The 21946-nt window shown below is 36.4% G+C and overlaps 1 protein-coding gene across 2 annotated transcripts in view; it reads left to right on the forward strand.

Annotated features, from left to right (window-relative positions):
- LOC150090564 (myocyte-specific enhancer factor 2-like) overlaps positions 1–21946 on the forward strand; it is a 318621-nt gene that overhangs the window by 185318 nt on the left and 111357 nt on the right. For both annotated transcript variants that reach the window (XM_090371613.1, XM_090371622.1), the window contains exon 3: positions 19815–19999. The gene's annotated coding sequence lies outside the window, so the exon portion shown is untranslated. The remainder of the gene's footprint in view (positions 1–19814; positions 20000–21946) is intronic.

Genomic DNA, 21946 nt, shown 5'->3' on the forward strand with positions numbered 1-21946 from the left:
AAAAGAAAGGTTCAGTATATTTGTCCTGTATGCTTTTCCAGAAGATCCAGTATGTTTTCCGGCGATTTCTTCTCCTACTTCCTGGAATTGGTTGGGATAGTTGGCACACTTCGTTTAAGTTGTGGACCAGTGCCTTCTAGATTTCAATTACATCTACCCTGAATTTTTTTTCTCGTCAGATTGCTTCCCTGGCGAATGTCATTTTAGTGGGCTAAAGAGAGTTATTTTTCGCATCGACTACTTTGGTTGTGGTGCGCCTGTTCACGTGCAAATATGTCAGTTCCTATGGTTTATCAGTATCATATTTGTATAAAGGCTGTGTGTGTTTAAGAGCTGTTCTCCATTTTGTGCGACCTTGAATAACTAACCTACCCTTCGCCCGAGATCGGCTACGTATAACTATAACGCCGAGGGAAGAGCCCTTAAGTATTCCTTCTGTATTAGACGATATTCAAACCCAGATCTCTCCAAGTGGCTATTCTCAAAGAAGTGGAAGTCCATAGTTGCAAGGTTTGCATTTTGCGTTGAATACGCGAAAAATTTTGTACCTATACCGCTTGAACCATTGCTCAATTTCCATGGTTATGGGGCCCCGCGGGTAGCAACGTCTTCCCGCATCCTGTGGAAAAGGTCTGGGTTGAATTCCGTCAATGACGTGAGGAACTTCGATGGGCTTTTTCACACCCAGGCAGAATTAGCCAGTTTCGGGCTAAGAAGAATGGCTTTTTCTCCGGAAATTCGGGATTTTTCGTCTAGCAGAGAACACAAGCAATTTACAGATATGATATATACGAGTATAAACAAAAACGGAAATAATATTCAAAATGGGTAACTATTTCTAACACACCGATATTCCAATTCAATTAGATTTAACTGCAAATTTTTATTTAAATTTCAGTTTTCACATTTAATGTAGGCGAAAGAAGCCTTGCAGTAGCACAGTGAATATAATCACCCAACTCCTGGGTTCGAATCCCGTCAATGACGCGAGGAATTTATATGATCACAACGTGGCTTGAGTTAGTCAATTTCAAGCGAGGGTAGCATGGTTTTATCTATCGGAAACTAAGGTTTTTCGTTCAAAAAACAGGATACAATATCCTGACCATAGAACATACGCAAGCTACAGACACAATACATACTGACCCAACATAGCCTTAATTTCTTTGGAGCATAACACTTCCCCCCCCCTATTTCCAAGGAGGCGAAAGTAGTACGGTATAATTAACAATCTACTGAAGTGAGTGCGATTGCCCATTCTGCGTACAGGGCGAGTCATGTAAAGTGTACATCTATCAGGAATAAATTTAATTCACAACAAGACGAATTCTCAAAGCTCTTTCGGATAAAGTAAAGACTGGGTACGGTTGTTACTGAAAAAATATTTTAATGAGACAAAGGATAAATGATTAATTTTGCTTATAGCTTTGCCTTCTAAGAGTATTAAAACACTTGTTTATTCTCACTGTACCTTAGCTATTTAAATTTTTAAAAGTTTTATTGGTCATTGTTTTAAATGAGTAATGCAGAATAATTCAAAGTAATTTCACTACAGGTGCAAAAGCTCTTTCCTATCAATCTAGATTCAAAATATTTCGGATGATTTTACAGAAAAGTTGTACATCTTAAGACAGACCGTAATACATCTAATTTACCGCAAGCATTTCCCACATCCTGTCCTGCAGTTGTCGTCTATGTCATTGTTAACTTGAAAAATGTCGTTGCCTTCTAGGAATCAATGAACCGTTACAGATAAAAGCGGTTAATCCAGAAATCACATGGATATATTGGGTGTAACCTCTTCGACTGTAGAAGTGATTGGAGGAATTTCTTGTCGTGTGAAACATTTCCATACCATTCCCACATAGAGTTTCATTTCTTAGCTATTTCTGTGGTATCTCTTAGACCAGTACCCACAAACTGCGCGTCACTAACTTTGGAGAAAAAAAAAAAAAAAAATCTAATAATGGATTTAGAAGGGTAACATTATTTATTATTATGCACCTTTAGACTTGGTAGAACTTAGAATTTGGCTGGTTCATCGTGGACGCTGTTCACTTTCTCTGTTTATAAGGACTGACCGTCACTTCCTCATAAAAACGCAGTCCATGTTTTCAGGTGATAAGTGTGTTATTAGAGCGACTACTGAACTCCTATACTGAGACACTGAAACCTTCCCTCTGGTTAGAGTTCTAAATTAAAGACGTCGTTCAGGAGTTGTTCGGGTAAAACGGGCTGAAATTTATCTAATGCTCTTGCTTTAGCGAACTGTCTTTAACCCCTCTCTCATAGATTCTGAGTCTTTCTTAAAATCGGCACGTTAAATGCATAGAAAGAATAGTGCTACTACAGACCGTACCCCTCCTTTCCTTCTCCTAGACTTATTCATGGTTTTAAAACACGCTGCTCTGCGCAATTGCTATAGACGCTTCACGTTTATGGTATCGTATCTGGACTGAGTGAAAAATTTCTTATGGTAAATTATTCAGTGAATGCGTGAGAGCATCCTTCTCTTCAGTGTAAGGCATGGAGTCCCTCAAGGTTCCTCTTTAGACCTTCTGTCTTCAAGTTTCAACTTAACTCTAAAATTTGTCCTTATATTACTCATCACACTGCGCAATACAAAATGTTCATTAACACAATTAAAATTGTGTTTTTCTTAAAATTCCTATAGGAAAGATTTTTTTCAAATTTCATTTTTTTTTAATAAAATACCTTGGTGCAAGCAACATTAAAATAAGTTCACCCACTTTGTAGCTTGCTAGCTCTAAAGATTCGAACTCTTTGATTGTATTTTAGACTTAATGCTCCACACATACACTGTGCTGCCACTTTATTAGGTACACCTATCTAGTAGCGCGTTGAGCCTCCTTTAGCCTTCAAAAAAGCGTGAATTCCTCTAGGCATGGATCGAACAAGATGCTGAAAACGTTGTGCAGGAATGGAGTACCATGCAAACGTGAGTGTGTCACGCAGTTCCTTGAGATTCGACGCTGGTGTAGGCCTGCAGCGAACAGCCCTTTCCAAAGATGTTCAACAGGATTGAGATCCGTGGATTGAGCGGGCCACTGCAGCAAAGAAAAGTCATTATCATGTTCCTGGAACCATTCGGGCTTTGTGCACCGGAGCATTATCCTGATGGAAGTAACATCTGACTGAGGATAAACTGTCAACATGAACGGATGCACTTGGTCAACAACAATGTTTAGGTACAATGTGGCATTCAGACGTGAATCTATGGGTATCAATGGACCCAGCGTGTGCCAAGAAAACATTCCCCACACCATAACACTGCTCCCACCACCTTGCACAGTCGTCATACATTACGGATCCACGTTGTTTTCGCCAAATTCTGAGCATGCCATCAACATGATGCACCAGGAACTTGAACTCGTCAGACCAAGTAACTGTTTTCCAATCCTCGATAGTGCAGTGCTGGTGTTGCTGTGCCCACAGGAGACGTACTCTCTTGTTCTTCATTGATAACAAAGATACGCGATGTGGCCGTCGGCTCTTGTAGCCCATTCGCGACTAGTGGTCCGTTGATATATTGTTCTGCGCACCAAGGTAGTATTCTGACATTCTGGATTCGACATTGTGGCCCGTCTGTTTGCTTGCACAATTCTAGCCATCCGCCTCTGACCTCTCTCATCAACAAGCGAATTTCTTCTACAGGAGTGCCGTTGAGAGGATGTTTTCTGTTCGGTGCACCATTCTCGATACACCGTTGAAATTGTGGTCCGTGAAAAGTTTAGAACTGCCGTTTCGGAGATGCTTTGTCCAGCACGTCTTGCACCTACTACCATGCCACCTTCGAAGCCCGTTAGATCACTCCCTTTTCCCATTCTTGCTACGGTTTGTACGCTTAACTGATACTAGAAAGGTTGTTCTGCTGCATTTATATACACAGCTATGGTCATGTGACTTGCAACGTTGTGGGACAACCCATTTTCGTGCACAGCAGGGGTGTACCTAATAAAGTGGCAGCACAATGTAGATTATTTTAAAGCTGCAGCCATCTCAATCTACAGTAATGGTATCGTGATTGAGCTTTTACAGTATTAAAAAAAATAAAATAAAAAACACCAGAGGCATACAAGCGTGCTGTTCATTTAAAATAAGTAAACATTGTCCCGTATTCATTTTAACTACGACATTCATTGCAACTTTTGTTGCCCGCATCTGCACTGGAAAATGTGGGTGATCAATGTTCAAACAAGGTTCTAAATCTGCTAATATCTGACACTAAAACAGTTCATTGTTTATTCTGAATATCGCCGCATTCCGAATTTATTTCAATGAAATGTTCTTGATGATGATGGTGATGTTTAAGTCCACGAGTTGAAACTGACATTCACTGTTTTTATTACAATCCTCATAATTAAATCCACACCTAAACTTTGAGCACTTTTTTGGTAATCAGAAAGCTCATTAGCTTTCACTAGATAAAGGTTAGACACATATCTTATCACCCACCATCCTTTTAGCTCCATCAATAGCTTTATTTATTATCTGGATGGCCGCATGAAGCATCTGGGAAAGAACGTGGGCGGCAGAAATCTCGAAGTGGGACACACACACCCGGCCCATGGGTTGTCCAAGCCTGATTTACACGAACCTTTTATCTATGCTTGATAATAGGACCACGGAGTGGCAACTCTGCGTCGAAGGTCTGTCACCTGAAAATGCTGTGAATTGCAGATGTTTGGCAGATGAACTTTAACTCTCATAAATGCAAAGTTTGCCATTTTCAGCCTACATGGATACGCAGCTTATATGTTTTGTCCGACTATTTTGTGATAGATATACAGATAGGATCTAAATAACGTTAAGGATCTGAAAGTTACATTTAAGATTGTGAGGAGAAAAGTTACTTTTTCTCCTCACATCCAGAATTTGCTGGATGAGAAACCCGAGTTTCCGGGGAGGGAAGCTTGCTACCCACGCCTGAGATCGACTAACTCAGCTTGTAAAAAGTCCATAAACTTCCTCGCGTCATAGACAGGATCCGAATCTGGACCTTTTCCACCCGCGATGGGGAGGACAGTGATTACAACACTGTGCTACCGCGCAGACAATATTAAGCTGTTTTAAATAATTAGTTCCTGTAGCTGACTATGCGGATGTGATTTGTTCTCCTTATCAAATGTATCTCATTCATTATACTGAAACGATACATATCAGATTCTTTGGAGTACTTTGTTTCGAAACTATAACTTACTATCGTAGTGAGCGTATTGTAATCTTTGTACGTTCTTTTCTTCGGGTTTATCCCCTTAAGTAGTAGACGACTTTATTATAATGTTTTATTTATTCATAAGTTGCGTGATCACAATAAAATATTCTTCTTTGCTGTTGACCACAATTTTCTTTGTTGTGCCCAGCTTCAATGCTCGCCACTATAACACGTTTGTTACTTCTTTGACTCGCATGCTATATTAATATTGAATGATGATGCTGATTAGCACATTTGAGATTGACAATTTTTTGGATGGACTTCCTGTTTTTTTTTATAAAACAAGTTTGGACTGCACTGTCTCACACTTTGAGTGACTAGTTACGAGTTACATTGTTTTTCTATTGGTATTTGTTTGTGTTGCGTTGTGTTCTGATTGGTATACTTTGTATTTTTGGTATGAAGTTGTATTATACTTTCCACATTTAAGAAAGTAAACTTTCACTAAGTGCGGAATTTTTGTAATTCATGCAATAATTTACTGATATCAGGGACTGAATATTCTTTTCAAAAAGATAATATTTTTTATGTTAGCTAGGGTTATAAATAAGGGCTTTTTTGTTCTACATATACACTCTATTGCCAGAAGTATCTGGACACTCCTGGATGGGGTTCATTTTCGGAAAAATGAACTCTATCCACGTCAGGAATAGGTATAAAAGTAACTGCATTCACTCTGTTGTAATAAATTAGACCTTTATCACCTACGACGAGGATTTGAAATAATATGTTGTTACGAAAGACTCCCAGTATCTTTCGTCAACCACACAGATGTACAACCAACAGTTTCAAGATCTGTCACCATTTTAAAGACATTCGCGTAAAAACGTGGCACAGGTTATTTCACACACTCGTGTGTGAAATAACCTGTGCCAATCCATAAAGTACCATAATGAAAAGTGTGTGGGTAACTTTTTTCTTGATAACAATAATGCACAAATTAAAGAAATGTATAAATTGTTCACTTTTTATGACTTTTGAGACCCTTCGTATGGTGCTTCAACAGTTAATTCAATTCTGCTTTTTAAAAAAAAAACTAAAATTGCTTAGCAATAGATACCTTGGTGGGGAGGGAATTTGATTAAAGTGTGTAAGGTCCAAAGGTGTGTGTGTGTGGGGGGGGGGGTAATTAGTAAAATGAATAAGGGAGAAATATTGTATCTGCAAAACTATAAAATCTTATGGAAGAATAGTAGACTAGACCATATAAAGTTTACTTTCGGACAAAGTGTTGTGGAACGTTGAAATAAGTTGCCTGAAATGTAGCCGAGGCGAAGAGTTTGGCAAAACTTTCCGAAATAATCAGATAGGCACTTATTTATTATATATATATATTTTTTTGTCAGATAAATGCAGCATAAATTCGCTTCTTTCTTCATTATGCCATTTTAATACTAAATAAATTCCTCGTATTACATTTGGTTCTCGAGTTTTTTTTTCATCTGAGGAAACCGTTTAAGTTAAAACGTTGTATTTGCGGCATCTCTAAAAAGCGATTTCCGTTAGTTGAGTTGAATAGAGTACTGTACTGAGGCGCATTATAGCCCCAGCAGCTTATGCGCCATTAAACCTCCATAACACACACACACAGTACTGTACTGTATTTCGTAATCTCTCCGCACCTCGGTTATGATTCACTGATCACCGAGTTCGTATCCAACCTTTCCGATGACGAGATACAAAATACATTATTTGTTGTATATCTATAACTTAATTAGAACATAAGGCTAGTTGAATACTTGATCATAGGTATGCATATTTTTCATATTTTAAAATTAAACAAGGAGTTCCATCCAGAACTAATAAAAAAACAAGTTCTCATTTACGCTCCAGCACGGCCACATAGATCAGAAAAGTTTTTACAATTAGACGTTTACCAAGAATATCATCATTTTGGTTATTTTTTGATCACATGGATTATAACAAAAATCAACTGAAATGCGTGAACCGCTGTAATTTAGCACTGACCACTCGGCTACATCACACTTTTGTTACTACTACTTCAACATGGTGAATCGAATGAAAACATCTCTATGAAGATTCTGAAAGACCCTTCCACTCACCCTCCCAGACATGTATACCATATTTAGTTTATATTCGACTGTAACCACTGTTTCTGAATGAATAAATAAATAGTGGTGATTTCTTCAAAATGTAGAATCGAAAGAGAAGGCTCCAGGAGTATATTTGGACCCCCTCGCATGAACTGTAACTTGGCTTTGTATCATATTGTAAGCTCAGAGGTTTTAAACGGATGGTAACTATAATTCCAATTGCTGCCATCTTGAAATAATATGAAGCCCTTCAGAGTAGCACAGTTGGTTGGATCGCCGTTCTCCCCACACCGGGAGGGAAAAACCCGAGTTCGAATCCCATCGATGACGGGAGGAATTTTTATGGGCCTTTTTCATAACGTGGCTGAGTTATTCGGTCTCAGGCAAGGGCAGCATAGGTTTTTCTCCCAGAAACTGGGGTTTTTCGTCCAGCAAACAGAAAATCGACCTCACAACACATGCAATTTACAGACAATATATGCAGAGCAATATGGTTAGTCACCGATGTTCCTAAAACCCAACAACAACAAATAATAGGAGAGAAATTGTCATAATAATGTCAAAATTTCTGTCAAGATTGGGGTAATACCCCAATACAAAATGGTTTGGTCGATTATTCGTACCTGTTTCTTTAATAATATACCAGAGACATTTAGCCTCACTTCAAACTGAAACTGAAAAAGCGTTTCTCAACAAGACCGCAAAGTGATGACAGGTTGGAGAAATTCTGTTTTAATATGACAAGGCACTTCTTACATACTTGTCCCAAGTGTAGAGAAGCTGTTTTTATTTTGTTTCGAGCTAAAGTGTTAAGGCTATGAAGCGGCAATGTATTGTCTCTAAATTGCATGCATGAGGTGGTCGGGTTGCCTGTTTTGCTGGAAGAAATGCAGGAAAGCAATCACAAGCGAAAGCAGTCAAAGCACTTCAGTTTTATTAAGATGATGATATAGGTCTCTGAGTTGGCTTTCACCATGAGGTGCATTAAAATGGCTCCTTTTATGTCCTAAAATACTGTGACCATGACTTTGCCAGCTGAAGAAAGGCCTTAAACTTCGACGACTAATTGCTTTTACACTATCTATAGCAAAGTTGCAGCACCAATTTTTCCCCTGTCGCCAGTCTTTTTCCTGTGGAAATTTATTTTGTTAATGGAGTCTCACTAATTTTTTTTATACCGAATGGATTCAGACACGAAGCATCAGACGCAACATGCGAATGCCTCATTGCATCAATCGCATTGGCGCTAACACAAACAACTTGACCCCATAAAGCAAATTTACAACCATCAAAACGTGCGCAGAACTTTGAGCACGATTTTCTCTTCTGTGGCTTATTTTACCCAGCTGGAAATTAATGAATACCATTGATCCAAACACGAATGATCAAAGTTTATTAAATTCGCCTACAAAATGCAACAGAGTTAAGACTATTATATTATTTTTCTTTTTGCACCTTTTACAAAATACAAAATGGTTTGGAGAATGCTTTCAAACTCTGCATTTCCCCATCTATTAGAATGTTGAAAATATTTGCGATTATATTTAATATTCATTAATTACGAAACAGTAGAAAAGAAAAGTAAAACACCCATTCCGTAATTTTTACCAATACTCAACGGTAAGTTGTCAAACTAGGAAGATATCATTCACTGATAGCACATGTGAAAAATGACATCAGATACGACAGGTACGTACGAAATCCTACAGTTTAATAGAGCTACATCAAACCTTAAAGGATTTTTCTACCTGAAGCCATTTTTAAATAGTGGCAAACCAAGGGTTAATGTACGGTCCGTGTGTACTTGCTCATCGTAATTAGTACGGTTAATTTAAAGAGCCCAAATTCTCTTTTTTACGTTCGATGTTCCAACATTAGTCCGTCGTATTCATAAAACTTATTAGCGTAATTACCACTGAGTTACAAGCAACTACTGACACCTAGTCAAGAGACAATGAACACTGCCTGACGTCTCTGGAAGTCCTTTTTGATTTCTCTGCTGTCTTTACGATTCAGCCGGCACCGCAATTTCATACCAGAACCTTGAAAGTCGGCGGGTATTGAATACATTTCATGGCTTATTTCTGTCTCTTAATTTCTGGCCTTCTGGAAAAATTCTTATTCAATTATTCCATTAAAAATTGTAATAGTAGCCGTGGGTTTGATCAGAGGCGAAAAGTTCGCAAAACTACGATATAATGCAAGCCATTAGCTAAAATATGCAGAATTAAGAGAAATATGGAATGTAGAATAGCTTATTCCATGTGGATATAAGCTAAAAGTAATTTGTGATAGAGAAAAAAAAGAATCAGATTTTCGATTGATAGTTATTCTGCCTGGTTTGAAGATAATTTCTCCATTGCAGCTACAAAATACAAGTATATACTTCGTAGGTGTATACTCAGAATATTTCTTGAACTTTTTGGATCCGCATTCATCGGAATTCTGTACATGTAAGCGAACATCCATTGCACATACCTCAAAATGAGGTTATGAGGATTTTACTCTCAACACAGAGAAACTCATTGTTCATTCAGTTCACAAATCTTAAATCCCTATCGTTCAAAGTTCACTTGTTTTCCTAATCACGTCCGTCTCTAACAGACCCTGACGAAAGCAATCGGTATTTAAAATTTATACCTATACCACTGACATTACTGGACATGAAGCATATAGACTGTACAAACTAACAGAACAATGAAGACACGATGTTAAGTGATAAGAGCAGGGCGAATTACGCTGCATCTACTTCGAATAAATCGGAATCTTTGAACTTCTGAAAAAAAAAAAAAACAAACGTAGGCATGATACAAATTACAGAAACATGAATTCTGATCTGCGGATACAAAATCTGAATCTGGCACGTACCAGGGGCATTCGGAAAGTAATAGACTGATGACTCCCACCAGATGGCTAATTGCAGAAGCTTGCGCTTGTCACGTGAAGTGCTCATCCACGATTTTGATCAGCTACGCCACTGCAATCTAACAGTTATTTGACGGTCCCTCTAATCACGTGGTCCGTTTTCTGTTGGTTCTCTTTTGTGGGGAACCTCAAAGGCTTCCCAAAGCATGGTTTGTTCTGCAGACTTCCATTTTTTTCCAGAAAACCATTTGTGCTAGATGAAAATTTGTATCCTCAATAGGGAATGTTCATTAAAAGCTACCCATTGTTCCCTAACAATCACAACATTTCAATCCATCTGCGGACGCAGAGTATTACCTATTTTGTCAATACTTCATCAATAGAGAAATTTTTATTTAAAATTCGTGGTATTACTTTTCCAAAAGTTATCTAATTTTTATCAAGTATCCTAATATTAATTACTCAAGTACTAATTATTGGCCTAGTACGGTTTCCAAATGGAATTCCATAAGCGTCTTTGAAGGATTCTACAAAATTTGTAAATCGAAAAGTTTTTGACGTAACAAGAAAAACTAATACCAAATATACTGTATTAAAAGTGTTTATTCTTTTTTATATTTATGATAAAATGCGCACATTTATTCAAAAATCAAAAGAAAGAAACTTAAATCTTTTGTAAAAAAAAAAAAGCAATGAATAGTTATTTGTTGTTTTTGATTTTGAAAAGGAAGAGTTATTAAACTTTGTGAACAGCCGCACACTCCTAAACCTTCATCTTCAGACCCCCAGTTAAGAAACACGGTGGGAGTGCGCAAGAAAAGCAGACCACCTACTTTGATGTAAAAATCACAGCTTCACGAGAAACCGTGTTCAAGGTATGGTAATTGGAGATACACGTTATCACGAACCCGTTACATTCAGGTTTAGCTGTGCAAAGTAATTGCATTTGTCTTAACATAAATTTAAAAAATTACATTGGCAGCCATAAATTTGTATAACTACAATTGACAAAACGTCATAAAAAGGCATCAAGCCTCAAATTTCCTCTTCTTCTTGTGCTTATATGAATATAAGGGACAGTAAAAAACCGACTCAAAACAAAAATTCGGCAGTCCTCTTTTGCTTTGGTTTTAAGGCTAACAAACTTGCAAAATAAATATTTCACACTAAGCTGACTATCGGAAGTGCTTCGTCAAATGTCTAAACAAGCAGAAATCGACAGAAGGACAGGTCAGAAATAGAGGGCCGATGAGTCAATAATTTACTTTTAATTTACCACGCCGCTTTGATTCTAAAGCGTTATGTAAAGATCTTATTATGCCACTATGTTCATCCTTGAAATGCAGCTGCTGAGATCTCCAGAATTTAGGCTCCCAACCCCTCGGAAATGACTATATCTTTCATAATATTAAGAGTAAAATTGTTGACACTGAGACATCCGCTTGGAATGTACCTTAAAGTTAATTTACTAAATATTTCTATTATTTTTAAGGTAGGTGTATCAAATAAAAATAAATAGATTTTCATTTATATTCTGTACAATTGGTCTGATTCTTTCGCTTTTGGATAGTGTACACGCTCTTCTACCTCGCTTGACCAGCTGCTCAATTTTCAAAACGTAGCCGATCGTCCATTATGATCAATCCATACGTCATCTACTCAGCCAAGATCCCAGAGCTGTGTGTCCATAAACAAGCGGTCACTGTCAAGTTCCTTAAACTATTCCTCCATTAAGCAAACCCTATAACGCAGCAGTATTTTGCTGAAAGTAACAACCGCTAATGGGGGAGGGGTCATGATCGGCTGCACCAAGTTCGCGATGACGATGTTTAAGCAGTTTTTGTTGTCCAGACGTTGGTCTACGTGTATCAGTAATCTCAGTGCCTTCCAACCAAACATTTTCCAGCCATCATTCTTCTCCCACCGAGAAACAACGTCTCCATCAAGCATAAAGTTCACACCTTTATGTTTCTTTTTCTCTGTCCTGGTGTTGTCTGCGTGACACTATGGAAACCAGCATTCATCGGACATTATGAAATTTTTGCGGTCCTCTTCGTTCCACTGGAAGTGCTTCTTTCTATAACGTACACACAACAGAGGCATACTGCGCATTTTTCTACTGTACATAGAGCATTGAATCAGCATTAATAAACAGCAATGAGTGTAATGATTATGTGCAGCAGAATTGGTCTCTGGAGGAATTAAAAATGATTCTCAAGAGCGAAGAATATCGGATGTAGATATTAGATGGAAGAATCTGTGCTTGGCGCCAGCGGGGAGAACGTTTGAAAAAATGCCCAGACTGTGAAGGAAGAGTATGTTGATGTTTGGGCCTGCTTTTCGTGATATACAGGGGATCCTCGTTATCCGAGGATAATTGGTTACAGAAAATTCCACTTAAAACGGGGACCAAATTTTCGTAATGTTTATTATTTAAATAAATGAAACCAGGTATAATATTTTGAGAGTTTAAGATTCTATATCTATATAATATCGGTGTAGATACACCACAGACAACTCTTAAAGAAAAACTACGATCGTAGAGTGAAAGGCATCATTTCATCTGTATCTCATACTGTGCTTATCCTTCACAACGAGTTGCTCATGTTGCACTACCTCGAATAAGTAACGCTTCCCTAACAGAGAAGACTATTGTTACTTATTCTCGGTGCGGTCACTGCCCAGACGGCACCGTTTCAAAGCTAGTTGGCTTTTCATCGGTGGGTGGGCAGGCACCCTGGTATTGCAAGTGAAGCGTTACTTATTCGAGATAGTGCAATACATGGGCAACTAGTTGTGAAGGATGAACACAATATGAGATACAGATGAAATTATGCCTTTCACGCTGAGATTGTAGTGTTTCTTTAAGAGTTGTCTATGGCGTATCTACACCGATATTATATAGTCATATTTATTATGTACTTGTACATAGTAAAAATGGATGAAGGAACTGAAAATGGAGAAAATTATTTTATTAGACATTTTTTATTATAATATGTTGCACAATGTAAGGTTAAGTAAAGTTTATTGAAGTTACACTATTTTTCAGTTGTAGGAATAAAGAATGAATCCGGAGTTGTTCGTGGTTTTTTTTTTTTTTTTTCGTATTTTTTCAGATAAAATTGTGTCCTAGCATTTAGTTAAGTCTTTAACTTCGCGCTTAACTTTTGTTGCACGATCATTTTTACAAAAAATATTCAAGTGCTTGCTCAATTTTCTCAAGGAAAAAAACTTTTAATTTTTTAATTTTCAAATCCTCGTAACTGCGAGGACTCGGATAATGAATACTCTGAAACCGGGAATCCCCTGTAGTTTCGGATCGATGATTTTTGTAGCTAGTGCAGAAGGGAAACAATATTGTGATATCGTCGATTTCCCCGTAAATGACGCGAGGAATTTTTATGAGCCTTTTTCACAAAGTGACTGAGTTAGTCGGTCTCAGGTGAGGACAGCATGGTTTTTCGTCCGCCAAACAGCAAACCGACATCACAGAACACACTCAATTCACACATATTATATACTGCGCAATATGACCTAAGTTGCTGATGCGCCTAAAACCCTACAACAACACCCAACCAACCACATCGTCGATTTCTTTCAACATTGAAAAGCTTACAATTTTATGGCACTGAACTTTACGTTTTTCAACAGAGTGGCGTCCCCCATCCTCCAATAATAAAACTCGGTGTATGATGGTTTAGTGCGGGGAGAAGACCGTGTCACCAATGGACTGACCTATTTAGAGCACTGATCTGAACCCAATAAAACCATTGTGGTACAAATTGGAAAGATGGATGAAGACTCGTCCAAGAAAGCCGGCATCACTTAACCAATCAAAAACTGCTCTGCTGAAGGAATGGAGAAATATTTCCGTCAATGGCCAGCGTCAATCAGTGGAAAGAGCTCCACTAAACGCTATTACTGGCAAAAGGAGGCCTTACAATACCGTCATCTGATTTATAAATTGTAAATCGTCTCCTAGCATCTCAGTACTCTAACATTGTGTAGGTATGTGTTGGGGAAAAATTTTATATTTTTCATGTGATAATTCACTCGTTAGCGCGTTTAGACATGACTGTAGTTTATCGATAATTATCACGAATATCAAAGTTTATCAAACCATTTTATGACGAATGTTAAGTTCACGAGTCGCTAAGCAGGATGAAAGGTTATTAGTCTATCTCAACTGAGATACATTGTATAATATTTTAAATTTACAAGACATCAAAAGTTTTCTACATACGAACGATAAAAATATGATCCAAAAATGTAATGGTAGTTTAGTTATAATTAAAATTTATGCCCATTAAAAAGCATTTATATTATTACATTTAAGTTATTAAACATCTGGATAACACGTAGTACATATTAAATTTTTTCACACGTTGCGCAATTAATCTAAAAAGATGGCGTCTCCCCAACAAGATCGAGCAGTGCTCAGTATTTTCTTTTAAATGCTGAGGGAGAAAAACCATATTATAGCAGTTTATTCTGTAATAAGCCTGTTCGTAAAATAATGGGAATAATTCTCTAAATGGGAAAAAAAAAAAAAAAAAAAAACAATTTTAACACTTCCCTTAACAATTCCAAGTCCAGCAAGTAACGTTATTAATTCTCTATAAGAGCATTTAAGATATCGCTAAACAATAATGCAAAGTTTTATCAAATTTAAAGAAATAATACACTGCACTTACGAGTAATTTCATGTAGTGAAAATAGGATAAAATACCTCTTAACAAATGAATGTTTATAAGATGAAATATTTTTTATTCTGAGATTAAACGGGAGCCGATTCATTCAATAGCTAGCAACACACCAACAGACGTGTTTCTCACAACGATCATAGTACCCTTTTACATCCTACACTAGGTATTAATAATTAATTACCCAAGTTAGTATTACCAGAATCAACTTATTATATAAGTTCATCATATTTTGCACTAAGCCAATGTGTAAGGATAACGAACCAAAAATATAAAATTCGACTTTAATTTGTTCATCTGCAATATTCAATTTACATGCACACCGCGGGTAACACAGTGGTGTGGTTCGATCTATCCTTTCAATAGAAAAGGACTGGGCTCGAATCAAGGCCGTAGCCAGATAGAAATTTCAGTGCAGGCTGCTAGATGTTTAGCGGAGGCTGGCAGAAGTTTGTGGGAGGATTTTTAAAGGGAACATTTTTATTTTCTCTTAAACGTTACTTATTTAATCGCATAGTATTAGAAATATATAATTAGTATTACCACCTATGTAGTAATAATATCTTGCTTATCAAACAAACAAAATACTGACATAAAAATAAATAAAAATAAATAAAATAAATAAATAAATAAAAATTTAAAAAAATAAATAAAAATACGTATGCAAGTTTCGGGGCTACAGTTATTAGGTACAATGAGGTAAATTAAAAAAAAAAAAAAAATACAGTCAGTCCTCGTATAGCACGATAGTTGTGTTCCTAGAAACCCTCGTGCAATGCAAAATCGTGTAATATAAACAACAAGCCCTATGGGAAAAATAGGGTTAGGTGCCGACCACCTAAGATTGAACACACATTTGTAACCAAAACATTACCAAACACAATAAATAATCGTAATAAAATACGTAATACGTATTTTATTACGATTTAAGCAATTTAAGCAATTTAAATTGCTTAAATTGCTTAAATTGCCTCATTAAGCAATTTAATTACTTAAGTATTTTAAGTAATACATAAGTATTTTATTAAGACTATTACGTAATAAAATATTGCTAATGCTTTTGCTTCTATCGTAAGCAAATTTGTTTTTTGTTTGATTTTCTATCCAAACAGATGATAGCCGTTCCGTCTCTTCCAATTCTTTGTGTCTTAATCTAATGGATTTTAATTACACTTTGAGTTGTTCCTGCTATGAAAGTTGTTTTTATTTTCTCTGCATTTTTTGTAATTCTCGACGTTGCCTCATTTAGGTCTGTAGCACGTGCAATATCACATGGTCTTTCATTTCTCTCAAAGCGTTTCATAATTTCATATTTTTTCTCTATCGACAGAGGCGGACTGGCCATTAGCTTTACCAGGGAAACCCGGTGGGCCGGGGGCCGGTGTGATTTTGGCCATAAACCAAGTATGAGGCCACTATAAATTTTCCCGGGTAAGAATTTTTGATCCAGTCCGCCTCTGTTTATCGATATTGCTTTTCTTTTTCTCTCTGAATCTGCAGTGTCTTCACCAGGACGTTTCCTTTTCACACCTTTTAAGTATTTTACTCATTTTTAGGGAATAAAGCACAATTACAAAACGAGGAGGCACGCTTGATCACAATAAACAATATACACACAATATACAAAATATACACAAAAACACATAAACAAAGCTGCGCGGGTGTAGCAACTGAATAAACAACACCATAAAGGCAGAGATACACTATTAACACCTCACATTTTACTAAAGCACATTTCTAGGGGTTACTACCATAAAACAATAAAAACAATTTCCAGTTGCCTTTCTGCTAATGGAATCTGTTATAAACTGGTAGTAAACTCGATCTAATTGCATTTGTGATTATACCGATAGCTGGAATTTTGTTGCTTTTTACGTTATTATGGTGAAACGTGTTTCCCCTTCACTGATATAAAACACATAAATACATTTTCAGAATCTCCTCTTCATTCCTATCGTGTTGCTTTCAGTTGGGGTGATTCCGCGTTCGAAGGCCATTTCTTGTAAACACAAGGCGAATCGTGCATAAGCGAATTCGGTTCGTGTTATATAAGATATCGTTCCTCTATTTATAAATCGTGTATGATGGAATTCGTGTAGTGTAAACATATATATATATATATATATATATATATATATATTTTTTTTTTTTTAAATTCTTTAAAAGATAATGTGCACAGCGACCGTTTTTCTAAATTCCTTCCCACAGTCAACTCAAAAACGTTGACAGTATTTGTCGACTATTTTTTGTAGCTCGCCCTTGTGGGTGGCACAGTGGTAATAATCACAGTACTGTACTCCACACCGGGCAAAAAAAAAAAAAAAAAAAAAAAAACCCTGTCAAGGACGCTCGTAATTTTTATAGGATTTTTTCACAACGTGGCTGAGTTAGTCGGTCTCAGGCTAGAGTTGCATGGTTTTTTTGTCCAACAGAAAAACGACCATAGAATGCACGAAATGTACAGACACAGTACAATGATCTGATAGCCTTAGCAGCTTTGGCACAACAATAACATTTATACAAGTACAGACATGCACATGCAAACAGTTGTACATTTGGTACACGATATCATACGTTTTCATTTGTTAAGGTAGCTTTAATGAAAGCTATAATTTCTAAAGAAATTTAGCGTTTGCAACGAAGTTTATGCGTTTGCAACGAAGTTTATGAACTGTGCATATGCAACTTACAAAGAAATAAAAATTTCTGTTTATACTTACGGGTGGCCACAACAGAGAAGTTGGGTCATAGTTCAATTTAAGTTTAGTTTAAGGTCAGAGAAGTTTGCAAAAACACAATAGTGATTTATGGATTCGATCACGCTGCATGTGGAATTCTAGTCCGGTACACTAACCAATTTCATTTATAAAATCATAAGGAAATACGGTATAATTTCGAGGTATACCATCACTGAGCGACTGTTGTTACCGATCAAGAAAACTTAACGAGTCAAAAACTCAACAGGATTTTCCTAAGCGCTCATTGATGAGGCACTAAACAACTTAAACGTGTGGTGATGATGGAAGAATCCAGATGAAATTAAGACTTTCCTTCCGTGCATAGTGGTAACACTCATTCCTGTAACTTAAAATATGCTACATTATGGCCTCATTGATTGCTAGTAATTCTTCGTCTGGAAAATTAAGGGTGGAGCCCATAAGCATCTGCAAGACAAGACAATAAATGCGGCCCAAAGACATATAAATCTTTGATAATCCCTACACCCCACTGTGAGGAAATAATAGAGGGGAAACTTATGAGGAAGCCGAAATGGACTCATCTCCCTTATTACTATTTTTCCATGCCACTGATGTCAATATTTATTTAATGAGAATTAATTTATATCATAAACCGAAATTTTGCACTGAACATGACAGATTCTAACTCACTAAATGTAACCATATTGTATCCACGCTCGAGCTTATCGGTTTCCAGTGGAATAGTGAAATACTCACATTGCGAAATAGGCATATTTGGAAACCACTGCGAAAAGTTACATAAATATCGAAAAAAATAAAACATCTTTAAAATGTAATGTAATTGAAGTGAAATATAAAATATAGTAAGTTCCACATAAAGATCAGAATATGCATTTGTTTTTCCAAAGGAAGGACTCCCCAGCCGTTAAAAATATGTTCTGTTTATAGTCCGGCACTATCGCATAGATCAGGAGTTTACTACTAGTTATTATCATTAACTGTATTCTGCAGTTACGTGAATTCGAACTGCAGTCAACTCAAAAGCATATACTACTACACTTCTGCTTGACCACTCGACTACGTCAGGGCTACGGAGCCCCCCCCCCCTCCATTTTCTGCTACGCACTGCCAGTTTTCTATGATAACCCTAACCCTATCCAACAGATAAAAGGATAAGACCGGATTATGGTCTAAGTCAGCGTTTTTCAACTGGAGCAGTGAAGGAATTTGAAGTGTAGACCCCTATTGACTGATTTAAATATACAGGCAAACGCCTTTATTGATTTTGAAGTAATTTCTTGAACTTTAAGCGGTCTGTTCTGTTTAAAAAGGTTGAGACATACTGGACTAGGCAATATACATTAGTGTCTAGGTTTTTAAGGATAAATTTTTAAAAAAATATATATAAATATATATATATATCTTTATTGCTTATGCATGCATGCACTTGAACACACTCTTCCCCCTCCTATAAAGTTAACTGTAACTAGGGTATGTGATGTTCAATCCTATGCACCCCACCGGCACTGGACAGGGGGTCAGGTTTCTAATCACATCCTTCTTTGCCATTTTTTAACCAGACTCGATACAATTTACTCATTGATGAATAGAGTTGTTTTAAAATATGTGCAGAGACAACTAAGGCCATGGGGTGGAATGTCATGTCTATAAATTGTGTATATTCTACAGTCGGCTTGCTGGATGAAATCCTGAACTTCACGGTGAGGAGTAGAGGGAACAACTGACGCTGAGACTGAGTAATTCGGCCACTGTGTGAAAAAGGCTATAAAAGTTTCTCCTATAGGATTAGAACCCACGTAAGGTTTGCATTTCAGTACAATTCTACCCATGTGTTTTCGAATTAGGTCGATAAATTGTAGTATAAACAACTGAGCTGATGTTTAGCGTTAGAGTGTAACATGAAATGAGTATCGTATCTTAAAGATAGAAAATAATCATCGAAAACTTAAGAAATACAAGAAACAGTTTGCACTCTGGCTAACAACCAGTTCTATTATTGAACTGGGAGAAAGGAATTAAATTTTGAACGTGCCCCTTCCATCACCCAGTTGAGGGAAAGGTTTAAAATCCTAAAAATATAACTACAAATATTACGGAGTCGAAGCACCACAGGTATTTTTTAATCAGAAAATATTTTAAACTTAGAGAATTTTCAAACTTCTTTCCAGATTTTATGCTAATGAAAAGAGGTCGAATTACAAATAGAAGTCAATCTTAAATGTTGTTTTGCCTATAGATGCCTATCAGCGGGAGAAATCTGACGAAGAACAAGTAAATCTAAGGCTCATAGGGAGAGCTGGATAACAATTTTTGTTTGAGACAAGAGATACGAGTAACTGGAAGGCTCTTCAGAATTTAAGGAGATACAGCAACAAGTTTTGTATTCGTGCTCATTATTTTCTGCAGTTTCTACAGTGAAAGGTAACTTTTCTACTAAAGTTAACAAACTGGTGAAATTATTTTTACATTTATAATTTCTATTTCTCATTTACTTTGAGTTTTAATTAACTGTATCGAATTGCAATTACTTGTTTTTTAAAAAGGCGATTGTTCAATATGGTGATTAATGGACTTTAGTGGACCACTAATAAAAATGAAACTTCGCGGGGTTAGCGTTAATTATGGCTGCATCTGTAAAAATGGCGGAGCAGAAGATGCACGCAGAAAGATAATTCTGGGTACGTTTACACGGTACATGAACGCTGTCACTTCCTTAGTGTGGTGTCGTACAGCTCACATGAACAGAGAGAATGCAAGTTTTTCCACGGCACACGAGATGCCTTCACCGTTAGCAGCCGATAAACGAGGGTAATTCGCCTACCGCGGAATCTGACCCCGAAGTTCCACAGCGTTCTTATTCGCTGACCGTATAGTGACGTTACCGGCATGAATTGCGCATGCTCAAGTGCAGTGCACGTTTGTCTACCCACAGGGATGCCCACAGATTGGCAGAACTCCTGCAGCGAATGGAGGTAGGTGCTATTTTTGGTACTTGTCATCCTTACTTGCTTGGCCCCCCTCATCTTTGACAAGCCCTCTTTGAGTACTGCCCTGAGAGAAGTTTTATTAGATTTTTCCTGGTTATTTAGATATACGTTAGGAGTAGAATTATGGATCCTTATTCGTGTGTTGTTGCGTGTCCATCACAGTTCATTAATAGCAATTTCGAATCCTTATCTCTGATTTATTATTGCATTAAATATAATAAAGTCAACTGAAATGTGGTCACACATCAACGGTTTAGATGGAATAATATCATGATGATAAGTCTAGAGAAAGGTAATACCGTAAATAATAATTGTTTTAATTACCATCGCATTTTATTCAGATTTATTTATGGCATATTAATTTAAATTTAGTTTTTTTAAAAACAATTCGGTAATCTATTTGTCTTATTTAGGGTCCTTCAAATATGCAAAGCTAGCTATCAACAATTAAATTATATTAGAAATTAAAGTGTACACTGACGATAATGTTATACTGGAGTTTAGCGAAAGAAGATTTTATTCAAAAGAATAAAAATTTTGGAATTCAGTGAAATTATTCGTAGCTATTAAAATAACGCAATGATTGTGGGTTTCTGAGCCATATCCAATATTTTAAATCGAAATCACGAATCAAAAACATAAGGTGAGCTCTTGAAGCGAAGACATTTCTATTTTCGCTAAGTTAGCTATAAATGTCATTTATTTTACTTTCAATTTAATTTACTTATGCAATATATTACAAACAAATAGCTATTCATTAACATATTTTCATCCATATTTTGTCATTCCTTTATTTGGAGTTTCTCGGCCATATTTTATTAATATATTGTAATATTAGGCTTCCCTTAATTGCAATATTTTCATAAATCGAAAAATGCTTGAATCTTTAATTCGATTACAGTACCAGGTTACGTGATTTTAAAATAACACAGTTTGGTAACCCCCTTTATTTTTTTAACTGGATATAATTAAGTTATGGAATAGAAAATACTAAAGAAATTTTTTAGATAATAACAGAGCTAACTGGAATTATGGAACTATTTTCATAGGTCCTGTCAACTTTTTTTTTTGGCATATAGAGTAGTAATAATTCTAGTTATTTTTTTTTTTCTTTGTATTTAAAGCTTTCTATTCTTTATAACTTATACTTATTTCAGCACTTGTAAGTTAAGATAATTAAACATTCAAGAAAGTAAAGATAAAAAAATAACTCCATAAAACTTTCAAAGTTTGTTTTTCATTGGATCTCGTACGTTGCTCGCTATTCGTATATAAAAATATTATTTAATTAGCATCTCACACTGTTATTATTTATTAAAGTTATCGGTTTACGCTAATTAAAATATTTAGCAGATTTTCCTTTTATATTACCAATTACTGA

Source organism: Mastigoproctus giganteus, chromosome 1 (assembly GCF_048544385.1).
Source record: "Mastigoproctus giganteus isolate SK-2022 chromosome 1, ASM4854438v1, whole genome shotgun sequence".
Classification (NCBI taxonomy): domain Eukaryota; kingdom Metazoa; phylum Arthropoda; class Arachnida; order Uropygi; family Thelyphonidae; genus Mastigoproctus; species Mastigoproctus giganteus.